Genomic DNA, 16,507 nt, shown 5'->3' on the forward strand with positions numbered 1-16,507 from the left:
GAAAGAACCAGTAAACATGGGAGATCGTATTGTTCAAGCTGATCCAACTCTTATGGATTTTTCTCGGCCAAAAATTGATGACATTCAGTCAAGCATCCTTCATCCGGCTATTCAAGCTAACACCTTTGAAATCAAGCCGGGCACTATTCAGATGGTGCAGAATTCTGTTTCTTTTGGAGGAGCGGCAACTGAAGACCCCAACATGCACATAAGGAATTTTGTCGAGATCTGCAGCACTTTTAAGTATAATGGCGTGACTGATGAGGCTATCAAGTTGAGGCTTTTCCCATTCTCACTAAGGGACAAGGCTAAAGACTGGTTACATTCTGAACCAGCTGGGTCCATCACTACGTGGCAAGATCTTGCGCAAAAGTTTATGGTGAAGTTTTATCCAATGGCAAAGACTGCTGCTATGAGGAGTGCTCTTACTCAGTTTGCGCAACAACCTACAGAATCTATGTGCGAGGCTTGGGAACGCTACAAGGAAATGTTGAGAAAATGTCCACATCATGGAATGCCGGATTGGATGGTGATCACTGGTTTCTATAATGGTTTGGGGGCCCAATCTCGGCCCATGCTCGATGCAGCAGCTGGAGGAGCCTTATGGGCTAAAAGCTATACTGAGGCGTATAATCTTATCGAGACAATGGCTGCAAATGAGCATCAAAACCCAACTCAGAGGATGACGTCAGGCAAGGTAGCAGGTATTCTGGAAGTTGATGCAGCCACCGCTATTGCAGCCCAGCTCCAAGCGCTATCAATGAAGGTTGATTCTCTGGCTACGTATGGAGTTAATCAAATAGCTATGGTTTGTGAGCTTTGTGTAGGTTCTCATGCTACGGATCAGTGTTCTCTTGTAAACAAATCTGTTCAGTATGTGAATAATTATCAGCGACAACAGCAGCCTGTGCCAGCGACCTATCATCCTAACAACAGAAATCATCCAAATTTCAGCTGGGGGAATAATCAGAATGCTATTCAGCCACCATATCAGCAAGGAGTGAGTAAACAGTTTAACCCACCTGGATTCCAGCAACCACAGCAGTATGCTACAAGGCAATCATATCCTCAACAGGGAAGTGCAGCTGCACCTACTAGTGCTGATTTTGAGGAACTTAAGCTGTTGTGCAAGAGTCAGGCGGTTTCTATCAAGACCTTGGAAAATCAAATCGGTCAATTAGCCAATGCAGTGCTCAATCGTCAACCTGGCACTCTTCCCAGTGACACGGAAGTACCAGGCAGGAAGGAAGCTAAAGAGCAAGTCAAGGCTATTACCTTAAGGTCTGGAAAAGTAGCTGAAGCTGAAAAGGCAAAAGAAGTAGAAGCTGAAATTAGAGGTGAAGAATCTAAGCAAAAGGAGAAAGCGGCGGAACCAAGGAAGACTACTGTTGAACACACTCTGCCTGAGGCTAATACAGGGGAGAAACAGCTCTATCCTCCACCACCTTTTCCTAAGAGATTGCAGCAACAAAAGCTGGATAGACAGTTCGGGAAGTTTCTGTAGGTGTTCAAGAAACTTCACATCAATATACCTTTCGCTGAAGCTCTTGAACAAATGCCTAGTTATGCGAAGTTTATGAAGACTATTCTTTCAAGGAAGGTGAAACTGGATGACCTTGAAACCGTTGCTCTCACGGAAGAATGCAGCGCTGTTCTGCAGCAAAAGTTACCACCAAAACTGAAGGATCCAGGAAGCTTCACCATTCCTTGCACCATTGGCAATCTAACTTTTGACAAGTGCCTTTGTGATTTGGGAGCAAGCATTAATCTGATGCCGTTGTCGATCTTTAAAAAGCTAGATCTGCCTGATCCAAAACCCACATACATGTCGCTACAATTGGCTGACCGTTCCATTACTTACCCAAGGGGCATAGTTGAGGATGTGCTCGTCAAGGTGGATAAGCTCTTCTTTCCTGCAGATTTTGTTATTCTGGATTTTGAGGAAGATAAGAAGATTCCCATAATCTTGGGGAGGCCTTTCTTGGCTACTGGCCGTACCTTGATAGATGTGCAAAAAGGGGAACTTACTATGTGGGTCCAAGATCAGGATTTGACCTTCAACGTATTCAAGGCAATGAAATTCCCTACAGAAGATGAGGAGTGCTTAAAAGTGGATGTGAATGATTATGCGGTTACTTCGGAACTCGATCACATGCTAATGTCTAATGCATTGGAAAAGGCCTTAGTGGGGGATTTTGACAGCGATGATGAAAATAGCAACGAGCAATTACAATATCTGAACGCTTCTCCCTGGAAGCGAAAGCTGGACATACCATTTGAATCTCTTGGTACTTCTGACCTCAAGAACGCTGAAGGGAAGCTCAAACCATCAATAGAGGAAGCACCTACCTTGGAGCTCAAGCCATTACCTGAACACTTGAGGTATGCTTTTTTAGGTGATTCATCTACGTTACCTATTATTATTTCATCTGACCTTTCAGGTAGTGAGGAAGACAAGATCTTAAGGATTTTGAGAGAATTCAAATCGGCTATAGGATGGACCATAGCAGACATCAAGGGGATAAGTCCTTCATATTCTATGCATAAAATTCTGCTAGAGGAAGGTAGCAAGCCAACTGTGGAACAGCAGCGAAGACTGAATCCCATCATGAAGGAGGTGGTGAAGAAAGAAATTCTGAAATGGCTAGATGCAGACATCATTTATCCTATTTCTGACAGCTCGTGGGTGAGCCCCGTACAATGTGTACCTAAGAAGGGAGGTATCACTGTGGTCGCAAATGAAAAGAATGAGCTCATCCCTACTCGAACAGTTACAGGATGGAGAGTATGCATGGATTATAGAAAATTGAACAAAGCCACAAGGAAGGATCACTTCCCTCTTCCATTTATTGATCAGATGCTTGACAGATTGGCGGGACATGAGTATTTTTGTCTTCTGGATGGTTATTCCGGGTATAATCAGATTTGTATTGCACCAAAGGATCAGGAAAAGACTACCTTCACTTGTCCATTTGGCACATTTGCTTTTCGCAGAGTTTCGTTTGGGTTATGTGGTGCACCGGCCACCTTTCAGAGATGTATGATGGCTATATTCTCTGACATGATTGGAAATAACGTCGAAGTGTTCATGGATGACTTCTCCGTCTTTGGACACTCATATGATGAATATTTGAATAATCTGTGCGCCGTACTCAAAAGATGCGTGGAAACTAATATGGTGCTTAATTGGGAGAAATGTCATTTTATGGTGCGTGAAGGCATTATCCTTGGGCATAAGGTCTCTAGCAAGGGTCTGGAGGTGGACAAGGCCAAGGTGGGAGTCATTGAAAATCTTCCCCCACCTAATTCTGTGAAAGGAATCCGCAGTTTTCTTGGTCATGCGGGTTTTTATCGGCGATTCATCAAGGACTTTTCAAAGATATCTAAGCCGTTGTGCAATTTGCTTGAGAAAGATGTGCCTTTCAAATTTGATGATGAATGTTTGACAGCATTCGAGACTCTCAAGGAGAGTTTGATCACAGCACCAGTCATTACAGCACCAGATTGGACAGAACCATTTGAGATGATGTGTGATGCGAGTGAATATGCGGTAGGTGCAGTTCTGGGACAGCGCAAGAAAAATCTCTTCCATGTGGTCTACTATGCGAGTAAGACTTTAAATGGTGCCCAATTGAACTACACCACTACTGAGAAGGAGCTTTTGGCTATAGTCTTTGGCTTTGAGAAATTTTGATCTTATCTGCTTGGTACGAAAGTAACAGTATTCACTGATCATGCAGCTATTCGCTATCTGGTTTCTAAGAAGGATTCGAAGCCGAGACTCATTCGTTGGGTGCTTTTACTTCAGGAATTTGAGTTAGAGATCAAAGATAGAAAAGGTACTGAGAATCAAGTAGCTGACCATCTCTCTAGGTTGGATAATCCCGATTCTACTTCACAAGATAGGACGTTAATCAATGAATCTTTTCCGGATGAGCAGTTGTTTGCAATTCATGAGGAAGAACCATGGTTTTCAGATATTGTAAACTATCTCGTCAGCAATATAATGCCTCTTAATTTGACATCCGCTCAAAAGAAGAAGTTTCTGCATGAGGTGAAGTGGTATATGTGGGATGAACCATATTTGTTTAGACAGAGAGCTGACCAGATCATCAGGAGATGTATCCCGTTCTGTGAGACGGAGGGGATATTACGAGACTGCCATTCCACGGTTTATGGGGGACACTATGGAGGTGAGAAGACGGCAGCTCGTATTCTTCAAGCAGGTTTTTTCTGGCCTACTTTGTTCAAGGATGCTCATCAGTTTGTTTTAAGGTGTGATCATTGCCAAAGAGTGGGAAATTTGTCAAGGAAGGATGAAATGCCATTAAATGTGATGCTTGAAGTCGAGGTCTTTGATGTATGGGGAATCGATTTCATGGGGCCTTTTATCTCGTCTTGCAATAATCAGTACATCTTGCTGGCAGTCGATTATGTCTCAAAATGGGTCGAAGTTAAAGCTTTACCGATAAATGATGCAAAGGCAGTGCTAAATTTTCTTTATAAGCAATTTTTCACAAGGTTTGGAACACCTCGGGTAATCATAAGTGATGAAGGATCGCATTTTTGCAACCGTAAGTTCACTTCTATGATGCAGCGTTATAATGTGAATCATCGAGTAGCTACTGCCTATCATCCGCAAACAAATGGTCAAGCGGAAGTGTCTAACAGAGAGATAAAGCGCATTCTAGAGAAGGTTGTTTGTCCTTCAAGGAAGGATTGGTCTTTAAAGCTCGATGAAGCTGTTTGGGCTTATAAAACAGCATACAAAACTCCACTTGGGATGTCACCGTTCCAGTTGGTGTACGGTAAGGGATGTCATCTACCTGCGGAGCTTGAGCATAAGGCCTACTGGGCATTGAAGAAGTTGAACCTGGATTTAGATGCAGCTGGTAAGAAAAGAATGCTTCAGCTTAATGAACTGGATGAATTTCAACTTCAAGCGTACGAAAATAACAAAATGTATAAGGAAAAGGTGAAGAGGTGGCATGATAGGAAGCTACATCCAAAGTTATTTGTGCCAGGGCAACAAGTTCTCTTATTCAACTCTCGGCTCCGACTTTTTCCTGGGAAGTTGAAATCAAGGTGGTCTGGACCTTTTATTGTCAAAACTGTGTTTCCACATGGAGCGGTGGAAATTTTTGAGAATGATCCGGACCAAGCATTCAAGGTTAACGGTCAGCGGTTGAAGCATTACTATGGGGACATGGCAAACCGAGAAGTGGTTAGTGCCATTTTGTTGACTACTTGAGAAAGGTACGGAACGTCAAGCTAATGACGAAAAAGAAGCGCTGCGTGGGAGGCAACCCATGAATTGTTGTTACAGGAACCCTTAGAAGTTAATAACCTATCCAAAAACACAAAAAAATCAGAAAATAGGGGCTGAAAAAAAAAAAATTCCAGAGACCCTCTGCGCGCCCGCGCAGCTATGCTGAGCGGCCGCGCAGGGGTCGAGTTCCAGAAAATTTTTTACAGTTCAGAAAAAAAAAAAAAAAACAAAAACACAAAAACAGTTTTAGCCCATAAACCCACGAATTGTTCCCACTACCCCATCATTTTATCCCTTAATTCCCAAACCCTAATCTAATCCACACCCTATATATACATACACCTATCCTACATATCTCCCACAAAACTTCCTACACTTAAACCCTCTCACAAACATCAAAAATCAGTTCTTACACACTTTTATTCACGAATCAATGGCACCCAAGAGAGCACGCACTATTGACAGCAGCAGCACAGTTCCTACTGCTGATTCATCGAGGGGTACTGCTGCAAGGCCTCGGTTAACTGACAGAGCTGCGGAGGAAGAGTACACTAGGCTGTTGGGGAAGCCGATTCTGAAGGAGAGGGGGTTTTTACCATCAAGGAGGGATGGTGAGTTATTGCACATGATTGCAGAGAAGGGGTGGATAGCTTTTTGTGAGTCACCCGAAGCAGTACCGATGAGCGTTGTTCGCGAGTTCTACGCAAATGTGAAGGCTAAAAAGAATGGGTTTTCTGTAGTCCGTGGGCTGACGGTTGATTATCATCCTGCGGCGATTCGCCGTGTGATTGGACAGCGAGAGAGGAAGCTCGAGGAGGAGAACTGGAATGAAAAGACTGCTGAGGATTTTGACTTGGATTTGATTTGTGCGACTCTCTGTCGTCCGGGCACAGTTTGGACCCGCAGTCCAGGCAATAATGAGTATCGTCACTTTCCGGCGATCGCCATGAACAGGTATGCCCGTGCATGGAATGCATTTATTTGTGCTAATATTTTGCCTTCTTCACATGCACACGAGGTCACAGTTGAGAGAGCACAGTTGTTGTGGGGAATTCTGCATGATGAGTACTATGTGGACCTTGGTGAGTTTATCTACCAAGGAATTCTGAAGTTTTTGAGGGGAGCAAAGCATATGAACATCCCTTATACATCCACGGTTACGAAGCTATGCCGAGCAGTGGGAGTGAACTGGCCGGCTCATGAGCAGTTGCAGTTGCCAGCCGCTCCGATTGATTCTGGCACTCTGAATGGGATGCAGGAGTGGACCGGTGGTGAGCCTGAGGAGCATGGGCTGGGTTATCGTCTTCCAGGAGGGCGTCCAGCACGAGGTGCTACTATGGCTAGGCCAGGGCGTGGTGAGGCTGGTTCTTCGAGAGCTCAGGAGGGTGCTGGGATGGGTGATGCCCAGTATAGGAGGCTTTCACGGCGGATGGATGCCATGTATGAGACACAGAGCAGGTTTGCTCAAGAACTCACCCTTACGTTAGGGACTGCTTTTCGAGGCCTTGGAGCTGATATCCAGTGGCCAGTTTTTGGTGAGGACTCTGCATACCCATCGCCTGATACTCCACCCACTGAGGGTGATGATGATGATGACTCCGAGTAGGTATACCCTGTGTTCCTTTCTACTACTTTCACTGAGGACAGTGAAGATTTTTAGTTTGGGGGTGGTAGTTAAGGAATATTGTGTGTGTGTCATTTAGTTGCATATTCATGATAGTTTAGTTCATATAGTTGCATAATTTATGCCATTTAGTTTTTTTTTATGAATGTCATGTAGCTCATGCATTTACCATGATCTCTTTTGCAATAAGTTATCGACTGAATTGTGATATTGATGCGAGTGTAGTGATAGCATTAAAGTGATATTAAGTTGTGTAGGTTGATATGCATGCTAGAAACAATTGTAAGTCCACTAAGTCTTAAAGAATGCGTAAGGGCTAGATTGTTGTTATGATTTGGTTGTTTTCAAGGTCAATCTACTTATTATGCTTAGAATTCGATTATAGGTTCTTAGTGATAAAGACATGAAAAAAGAAAAAATTTTGTAGAAAAAAATATGGAAGTTGTTGCTAGTTGTGGCTAGGCGTCAAATGGCTAGTAGCTGGCTCGCATATGTTGCGAGTAGTCTAGGGTTGAGCAAGATGGAACGAAACGCACTTGCTCAGAAGTTATTAAAAAAAAATAAAAAAATTGGCATAATTGATCAAGAGTGGGCTCTTTGGTATTCGAGTTATTAAGTTCTTAGGGGACTTTGTGCCTAGCGACCTAAGGCTTTTAGAGTCTGGGATCCGCTAACCTAACGCTCCTTACATGGATATCATTGTATAAGTCTTTTGTGGACCTCACTCATTGCACGGTCAAATAAGCATTTGAGTTGTAAATAAAAAGCACGATTCCGTAGTAAGCTCCAGAGTTCTTGTAGTGTTGTATATCACTTTGTGCCTGGAATTTTTATTCTTTGTATAATCGTAGGATTGCCTTGAGGATAGTCTAGTCATAGTAATTGGTCTAGTTCCGAAGCATGTCTGTTAAGCATTTGCACACACCACGTTTCTGGCTGTATGTCCGTTTGCATGAGTTTATTGATCTTTAGTTGTCTAACTGCATTCGTTGAGATGTGGCAATTTGGTTGATTAATTGTAGTAAGGGGGATCGGTGCATTTTCATATAGATTGCATTCATGCATATTTTTATTTGTTTTTGAGTCTGTGACGCTTGAGGACAAGCATCGATTTAAGTTTGGGGGTGTGATAAGTGGCATTTTATACCACTTAGAACGTCTTAAAATGGCTTAAATTGGTGTCTTGAAATCAAGTATTTTGTGTATTTGATGCGTTTTTCTAGTGTTTATGCATTTCAGGGTATTAGTTGCATTTCGGGGGAGGAATCATCAAGAATAAGCCTTGGCATGTGTTCACCATTGCGAGAGGAAAGGAATGGGCAGATTACGGCGAAGAAACGGAGCAAACCTGGATTTTTTCCAGTAGAGGCCTGCGCGCCCGCGCAGCAATGCTGAGCGGCCGCGCAGCAACCTGCGCGCCCGCGCAGCTATGCTGAGCGGCCGCGCAGGGTCGGGGAAAAAGATAAATTATTTTAGACTTCTACTTCTGTTTGGCTTCCAACTTCTATGTAATCTGAGTTTTATGGGACTATTATATAGGTAGATTTGAGACGTTTTTCACAGAGATTATTAAGGGGATCATGTTTTAGATTGTGTTTTACGCAAGAAGCGAAGGAGATAAGGAAGAAGACCGATTTAGCACACCACAACGAAGAGGAAGCATATTTTCTTGTGATTCTTGTTTCGTTGTAATGTTGGATGCTAGTTTTCTTGCTTTGACTTATTTACTCTTGTGACATACTCTGTTTTAATATAATTAGTTTAGTTATTATTTTCTTGTGTTTGTTTATCATGATTTCATATGAACCCATGATGGCGATAAGTTCTATTATGGGCTAATCGTGATCATGGGGTTGCAACGGATTTATTATGGAATTCTTTAGTTAATTGTTTAATACTTTAGTGTGTGATGATTGCATGATATCTAGTATTGGTTGTGCGTATTCGTCTTATGTGCGTCGCGAACATATAAGATAGGGTGTTAATCTCTTGTGAAGCGACGGTGGATCTTGAGATTTAGAACTTGCCATGCTAGCATAGGTTCATGTATGTTGTGCATGATTAGTGGGTAACTCTAACAGTTTTATTTGCCCTATGTAATCAAAAAAGAATAACTTGTGCTTAAATCGTTGTGTTGTCAATTTCTGTAGACATATAGGAACTCAACATAATTGATGACTATTCAACTTCTATCTTAATTGTGGATGCTTGGTAGAATGGTATTAGTACAATGAAAGTTGGCTTTTATCAGTTTCGTGTTATTCGATTAATATCATCACTGTCACATGCTAAAGGTAATAACAATGGCTATAGAAGGAAGTAATAATGAAGTTGTGATCTCATGAGTGTTTTATTATTGATAAATTGAAGTGTTAGTTAAGTGGTTAATTAAGTAGTTAATTATAGTTAATATTTAATCAACAATTTTAAGTGTTATTATCTTAACATTGAGAAGTAATCATACATTGGTGAGTGAGTTTAATTAGACAATAATTTAGTCTGAGTCTCTGAGGGAACGAACTAGAAAATATTCTATATTACTTGCGAACGCGTATACTTGCGTGAATATTAGCGCGTGTTTTCGCCCTAACAATAGTTCGAGTTCCAAGTATATGATAGGATTCTTCAAAGGACAAGGGGGGTAGACACTAGTACTTTGTGTAATGGAGCGACTATTGGTGTGCCACATTTAAAATGTGAAGTATGTAGAAATCCTGGATGTATGGGCCACACATAATATGCCTGAATGCGGCAAGGGTGACAACTGGATGTATGGGAGTCGTCTTTCTACATGTAGAGAATAATAAATATTTACCGTTATACGACTGATCATCGTATCTTGGGGGCTCCAGTGAATGTCCTATTCTTTCAATTGAAATTGAGATGCAATACCGTAACCCAAGCCTTTGTGCCGGATTTACCATTAAGGTAATTGCAGACTAATAAGTCAATCGAAAATATTATTTCGAAGAGAGGTGTGTATCACCAAGAAAACTACTTTGAGTGAATATATATCCTTATACAGATTAATATAATTTCTTTAACAGTCTTTTTATACTGTTGATTATTATGGCTGATCATTGTTGCTCACTCTTTCTTTCTTTTAAATATCATAACACAAACAGATTACAATATGCCGGTATGGGACTTAGTCACTTGCAATCGTGGGGAGAATCCCTTGCAGCTTTGTCTCAGGTGGATCAGAGTATTCAGATAGGTATAAGATGTTAGTAGTAATTATTGTGACCTCATGTAGAGGTTACGAATAATTGATTGAGATCTTGTACAGTCCATTTAAGTTGTAATAAAAGAAGATTACACTTCATACATCGTTTCCAAGGCTATAACTTTTGTGTGTCATAGAGAGAGAGATTGGCGTCTGTTGGATTTTTGAATCAATATAGGTTATACATGATTGAAGGATGACATGACTATCCAGATTCCTGACCCCAGATTTGGGGGCGTTACAGAAATGGTATCAGAGCAATATGTTATAGTACTCAGAGACGAGAATTTTAGGAGTTTGTCTAGATGCGAGATTGTGTAAGAGCTCATACAGATTTCATCATTGGACTACTAGATGTATCTCCAATGTGTAGGTTATGATAAGTGTATATTTGAGGTATTAAAGTATGACTAATAGAACTATTGGATATTATCAAAATGATGAGAAGAAAAATTAAAATTATATATGATTTGGCAATGATGTGGATGTAAAACTCGGAGCTGAGTCTCTAGGGCATTTGAGGTAATGACGGTATTACCAACACCATATATTCATTTGGATAACACGAGCCTTGTTACTCGTAGTTTTTTATAGGTTGCCCATAAGGGGGCATCACATGTGAGAACCATGAAGTCTAATTATTAATATACAATTAAGGTTATTGACCCAAACTAGTTAAAGGATCATTTTACCAATGAGGATCTGAATACCGTATGAATAATGAATTCAGCAGAGATAGTATCCAATATACCCTTGAGGATTCTATTTCTATTAAGGAAGATTCGAACGTAATATAAGAACATTATCATAAGAGGAGCACACTACATGATATTATTAGTGCGGTTAACATGTAAGGTTATGATGGTTTAGCTCAGATATCAAGAGCGTCGAGAATTGATGGCATGTCTACAATTAAATGGTGTATGATTACAATGAGCGACGGTTCGATCTTAGAACCTACTACAAGGACTAGGGATAGACTAGGGAGTTCAAAATGAAATTCTTCGATAAAAATATTGTCAGAGATTACGTATATATACTCTCTATATATTCGATAACGTATGTTCACTTATACACACGCCACCGAACTTATGGATTGCATTGTGATCCCTGAGAAATCTCTTTAATCTGTTCCCGGGGGGGACTGGCCACTTGTAATTAGTAACAGATGCGTGTAACATGCCCCTATATCCTTAACATATGTTTTTGGAATAATTATGAGTAAGGTCTTCGAGGTAAAACGCCGGAATGACATATATACTTGTGAAATTCAAGTTAGTAAGCGACTTTAAAATGAAGTTGAGGGAGACACTAGTTGAAACATGGAATTACAAAAACGAAGAGATGGGATCATCCTCGGACGAATAATGACGAGGGTTAGGATACTCAATGAATTATTTTGGCATCTACTCACTGTCACACTACTCCCGCCAAATTGTTTATCATTCATATTGCCTTGATAAGTCATATCAGGAAATCCTTTTAGTTCTCTATTTTGAACTTCTGATATGACCAACAACTTGAATAGTCTTTATCCGCATCACGAATTGTTCAATTCTTTTATTTGATCCATGAACTTCTATTTAAAGTTTATGATTATCTTGTTAAGGTCATACCTGTTATACTTTCTTTAAAATTATCCAAGGAGTTTCTTTAATTAACTTCTTGAGTAATCGACGAATATTCCTTTAAGAAAATTAACATTTGAGTTCCTTCATACTTACACTCTTCACTTGAGCTTGAATTTATTATCTATTTAAGGACATTGACCACATAATATCCAGAAATTCCTTGTGAACTCTTAGACAATTAGAGAGACATTGTATATTGAACTTTGAACTCATAATAAGGGTATCGATTTGATATTGGTATTCCGAATTCAATTCTATTTGAGAATCTAATAAAGTATGTGAATGAGGGCACCTCTGAATGTACCATTTTAGTGGAAATAAAAATTTGATGAGGGGCTATTGATTGTTCCGATGACAAGACCACTCGATTCGATGTTATAATTGCCTTTCTCGACCAAATTTCAAAACTCTTTATTTCAAAATCGTCATACAGGTAGCCACAATTTCTTCAGTGGTTATGATGTTGAGATTTTCTTTTTTTTTTCGAACAAACTGAAATATGCTTAGTTGCAAATGTTATCATGAACGACTAGTCAATTGTCCTAACTAGTTGAAAATTTAATTAATATGATGGAAACCTAGCCAATCGTCCTAGCTAGTTGCTATGTGCCAAACCAATTGAGCTGACCATTTTTTAGCCGATTAATATTATTGCTTGATATGAACTAGTGATTATTTTGCTAGTTCCACTTCCAATCAAATTTTTATTATTCCATAATGCATTATATATGCAAAATCAATTTATGATGAAATTTTCAAAATATGATTTAATTGAGACCTAACTAGGTTGCCCACTGGAATGAGGATTCATATCCAGTTTCATGAGATGTTCTATTTTTTCATTTATATAATGAATATCCATTTAAAATCATAAGGTGGTTGAAGAACAATATACTTTCTTATTTGTTAATCATTGGATAAAATTCCTTCTTTCAAAATAGAATCATTTTAAGACCTTAATGGTTAACCTTTGGTTGATGATTTTATTCGAGATTCTTTCATTATTTGAAAAAAAAGTATTCATTTAATGGGGAAATCTTACAAATATCATTCATATGATGTTATTATTCAGCAATCATTGCTTTCAAGGGATATTCTCTATAATGTCATAATATAAAATTCTAAGGACATGGAAGAATAATCCTTGTTGTATTCTTTCTTCCAATTTATATATATATCTTTTGAGTGTTGCGGCCCTGTTATTCAGAGTTCATTATTTCTTGGGATATTCGATTTTGAAATCTTGTTAAAATTATCTAAATTAAATCAATATCATCAAAATTATTCTTCCAAGGCTGATTGCTTTGTGAACAAATAGATGTATAGTTGAGAACCGATTGTTGTAATGTGAGATTGAAAACTCAGTGCTATGATTATGCCATTAAAACATGTTGATGGGTAAAAATTATGTAGTGAGGGAATAATATGTTTAGAACATATCGTACGAATCTTTAATATGATTGAAAAAGAACAATATGAAAGATACCGATGTGATTAGTGAAAGTATGATCACACAAAACTTTTGTTAGAATGAGTACTTAATAACGACCAAGCGTGTAAGAATTTGAAGAATAGGGTTTTCAAAAAGTGAAGATAAGATTAGTAACAACCCCGTGTTAGCAGTACCCTACTATAAAAAAGAGCATTTTGTGTGAAGTATAACAATACGTCTATGCAGCTTAAGGACCGGGACATAAGGTGTCATAATAATGATCTAGAATAATCGCGATAAGGTTCACACTGAAAGGGATGAAGAGTTTAACTTATGAGGAAAATATGGAATTTTTTTATTTTTTTCTCTCCTGAAGTGTATACTTATACTGAACACGTGGGAGAGGTTATGATCAAATTGATCAAGGATTATGATTGAGAAATATATTATCATCAAAGAAAGGGCAATATGGTGGCCGACACTTAAAGTAGGGAAAAGATAGATCGAGGATAACAAATTTCAGGACAAGTGATAAGAAGGACGAATGAATTTTAAAGTTAAGAGAATATGAAGAGAACCCTTTATTACGTAACGGGAAGAATTAATGACACCTACAAACTTAAGAGGATACTAGTCATGACCGAATATGAAAAGAAATGTCATTGAGTAGGTAAGTAAGTACTCGACATGGTTGAAAATAAAAATGGAATGATGAGGATTAAAATTTTGGCGATTGCGGCTTGTAAATGACCCAAATGGGAGTAATAGTTTATTATAATAAAAATTTGAAGGAGGATTATCAAGAAATAAGTAATCCATCGTGCTCTTTGGGGATTATACGTTATAGGTTAAATAAGACCACTTATTTTATTATGCAAAGATAGATCTTCACCCGAAGAAATTGTTACGAACACGGAAGAAATAATTGGTGATAGAAAGAGATCCCGTGGAAATTTTCCAGGAAAGAACCCAAGATTTAATTTCACAACTGTATTATTTTCCCAAAAATATTTTCTGAAAAAGAATGAGTGGAGGCTCGACTTAAAGTTCTCAAATTAACAAGTAGAACGAGAGAACTGTCCATACCATTGAAGATACGTCAAGAGGGTTATTTTTTGTATTATTTAACGAACGTTTAGGAGAATCGCCATCGTCAATAGAAAGTTCGTGTAGTTGCACTTACCATGCGAGCATACGAAAAATAGTCGTCGATATCCCTTACGAAGGATAACGTGGAAAAATGCAGGATGTCATTATTAGAGCTGACATAAGGCAAAGAAGATCGTATACGCCCTTTAGAGGACACTGGTAGAAATTATCAATAACGTGGATACGTCTAAGGCGCTAGAGAGAATAACGAATATGATCTGGAAGGTATCATAGTACTATAAATATTATACGGAAAATGATCAAAGAAGCCTGACAGATAGCGGAAGCTGAGCATTCCAAAATACTAAAATGTATCAATCAATTGTGTATGAAATGGTGCTTCCTTCGAGATGGCCATGTGACCATGATGTGTCTTACATGAGTGCATGAGGAAATGTTAAATCTGACACCAAGCATGCGATAAAAGACGAGCGTGTAGGACTGCAATCACAATTTCTTACATAAGCAATCGACAAAGATAATATATCGGAATGAGCAAACATTGAGGAACGATACTTCGACATGAGTAAGAGCGTGTAAAGGCACTCAAAAGCGGAAGAACCATTCAAATAATGGAAGCACTGAAATGGCTATAAAGCTTTGTATGGAAGAAGATATTTTTCTCCCTTGGGTTGGGTAAAGTTGGTGAGCGGAATATACTTGGACTCCGGTTGAGTCAACAAACCAAAGGAAATCATAGACCTTAGCAGAATCTGGCTAGTGGCAGCCCGGGCCAAACAATATGGATATGCAGACCAGGCCATAGAAACAAAGAGTATAAATAAGAGACTACTTCTTGATGAAAGTGTCTTTTGGGGAGGGAGTTATAAGATTTGAAAGGAAAGAAAAGCGGAGCCCAAGGTAAGGTGTCTTCTGGGGAGGGAGTTATAAGATTTGAAAGGAAAGAAAAGCGGAGCCCAAGGTTTATTGGACTGGTTGAAATCTTTAAAGGACTAAGAAATTTGGCTTATGAATTAACACTACCCCCGAACAGTCGACAAGTTTATAGCGTGTGCCACAGATCGATATTAGGGAATTTAACCATCAACGCTAGGCATGCGATTGAAAATGAGCAAAGAAACTTGCACCCGAACTTAACATATGTGGAACAACATGTAGAGATCATGGATCTACAAGAATAAGTATTCTGAAACATATTTGACGGATGAGTGAAAATTTTGTGAAAAAAAATCAAATTTTGCGGAATCAACGTGAGTGTCGAGGTTGTCATGCGAGAAAAGTATCCCCACCTGTTTTTAATTTGATTCCGGGATATAATCTTTTTAATGGGGGGAAGACTGTAATATCCCGAATTTTTGGGACTTTGTAAAAAAATCAGGGAATAGTAATCTGGACGAGTGGAGAAAACTTTTTAGCCCACACTATATTAAGATGTGTAAATTAAGTTTCCGAATCGATATTGTGATTATTCGAACCAAATGAGTGTATGTAAAAACTGTTAGTTTTTGAAGAAAACCACTTATGTAGAACGACTTTATTTTACGAACACTCGAGAGATACGAGAACCGCCTTATGATTAAGAATCTAAGATCCTACGAATAAAGCCCAAGTATAAGGAGTATAAAGGACTTACGAGGATTTATCATGTTAACAAACAAGCGACCAAGTGAATACGTAAGAGAATAAATAAAAAATATCAAACCCATGTAACTTCCCAAACAAGCCATGCAAATCATTTAGCATAAGATGCAATTAGAAAATAGTAACAAATTAGTAAAGGGAATAGTAAGATGATGTAATGAATAGTAGATGAACATGGTGGAAGTACTTGTTATAGCTTGTAGCCTTTGAAAATTGTCCATACTACTTTATTTGTTACAAGATATTCATATCTAATAAGTCACAAAAGCATCCAACACACCAAGCAATCAAGCAACCAAGAACAACTCACTCTCCCCCATTTCATTCTTCAATTCGGATTTTCAAGAACACTCATGAAAGAAAAATTCATAACTCAAGTTCTAGAGATTCAAAATTCATAAATTTTAACCATATCTCCTCCATATCATAGGTAAGCTTCGTAATGAATTTCAAGTCAATCCAAAGAATTTTCAATTTATGAAAATTTTTGAAGATGAGGGTGAATAGTGACTCCGAAAATTTCTAACTTGTTTTCTTGATTTTCATGGAAGTTTAAGGCTATTAAAGCTAGACC

General features: G+C 38.8%; 1 non-coding gene across 1 annotated transcript; it reads right to left on the reverse strand.

Moving 5' to 3' along the window:
- Positions 1-409: 409 nt before the first annotated feature.
- LOC141662715 (small nucleolar RNA R71) lies at positions 410-516 on the reverse strand. Its single transcript, XR_012550814.1, has one exon. It is a non-coding gene; the product is annotated as a small nucleolar RNA R71 (small nucleolar RNA).
- Between the last annotated feature and the right edge of the window lie 15,991 nt (positions 517-16,507).

The sequence above is a fragment of the Apium graveolens genome, chromosome 5, assembly GCF_009905375.1.
Source record: "Apium graveolens cultivar Ventura chromosome 5, ASM990537v1, whole genome shotgun sequence".
NCBI lineage: Eukaryota > Viridiplantae > Streptophyta > Magnoliopsida > Apiales > Apiaceae > Apium > Apium graveolens.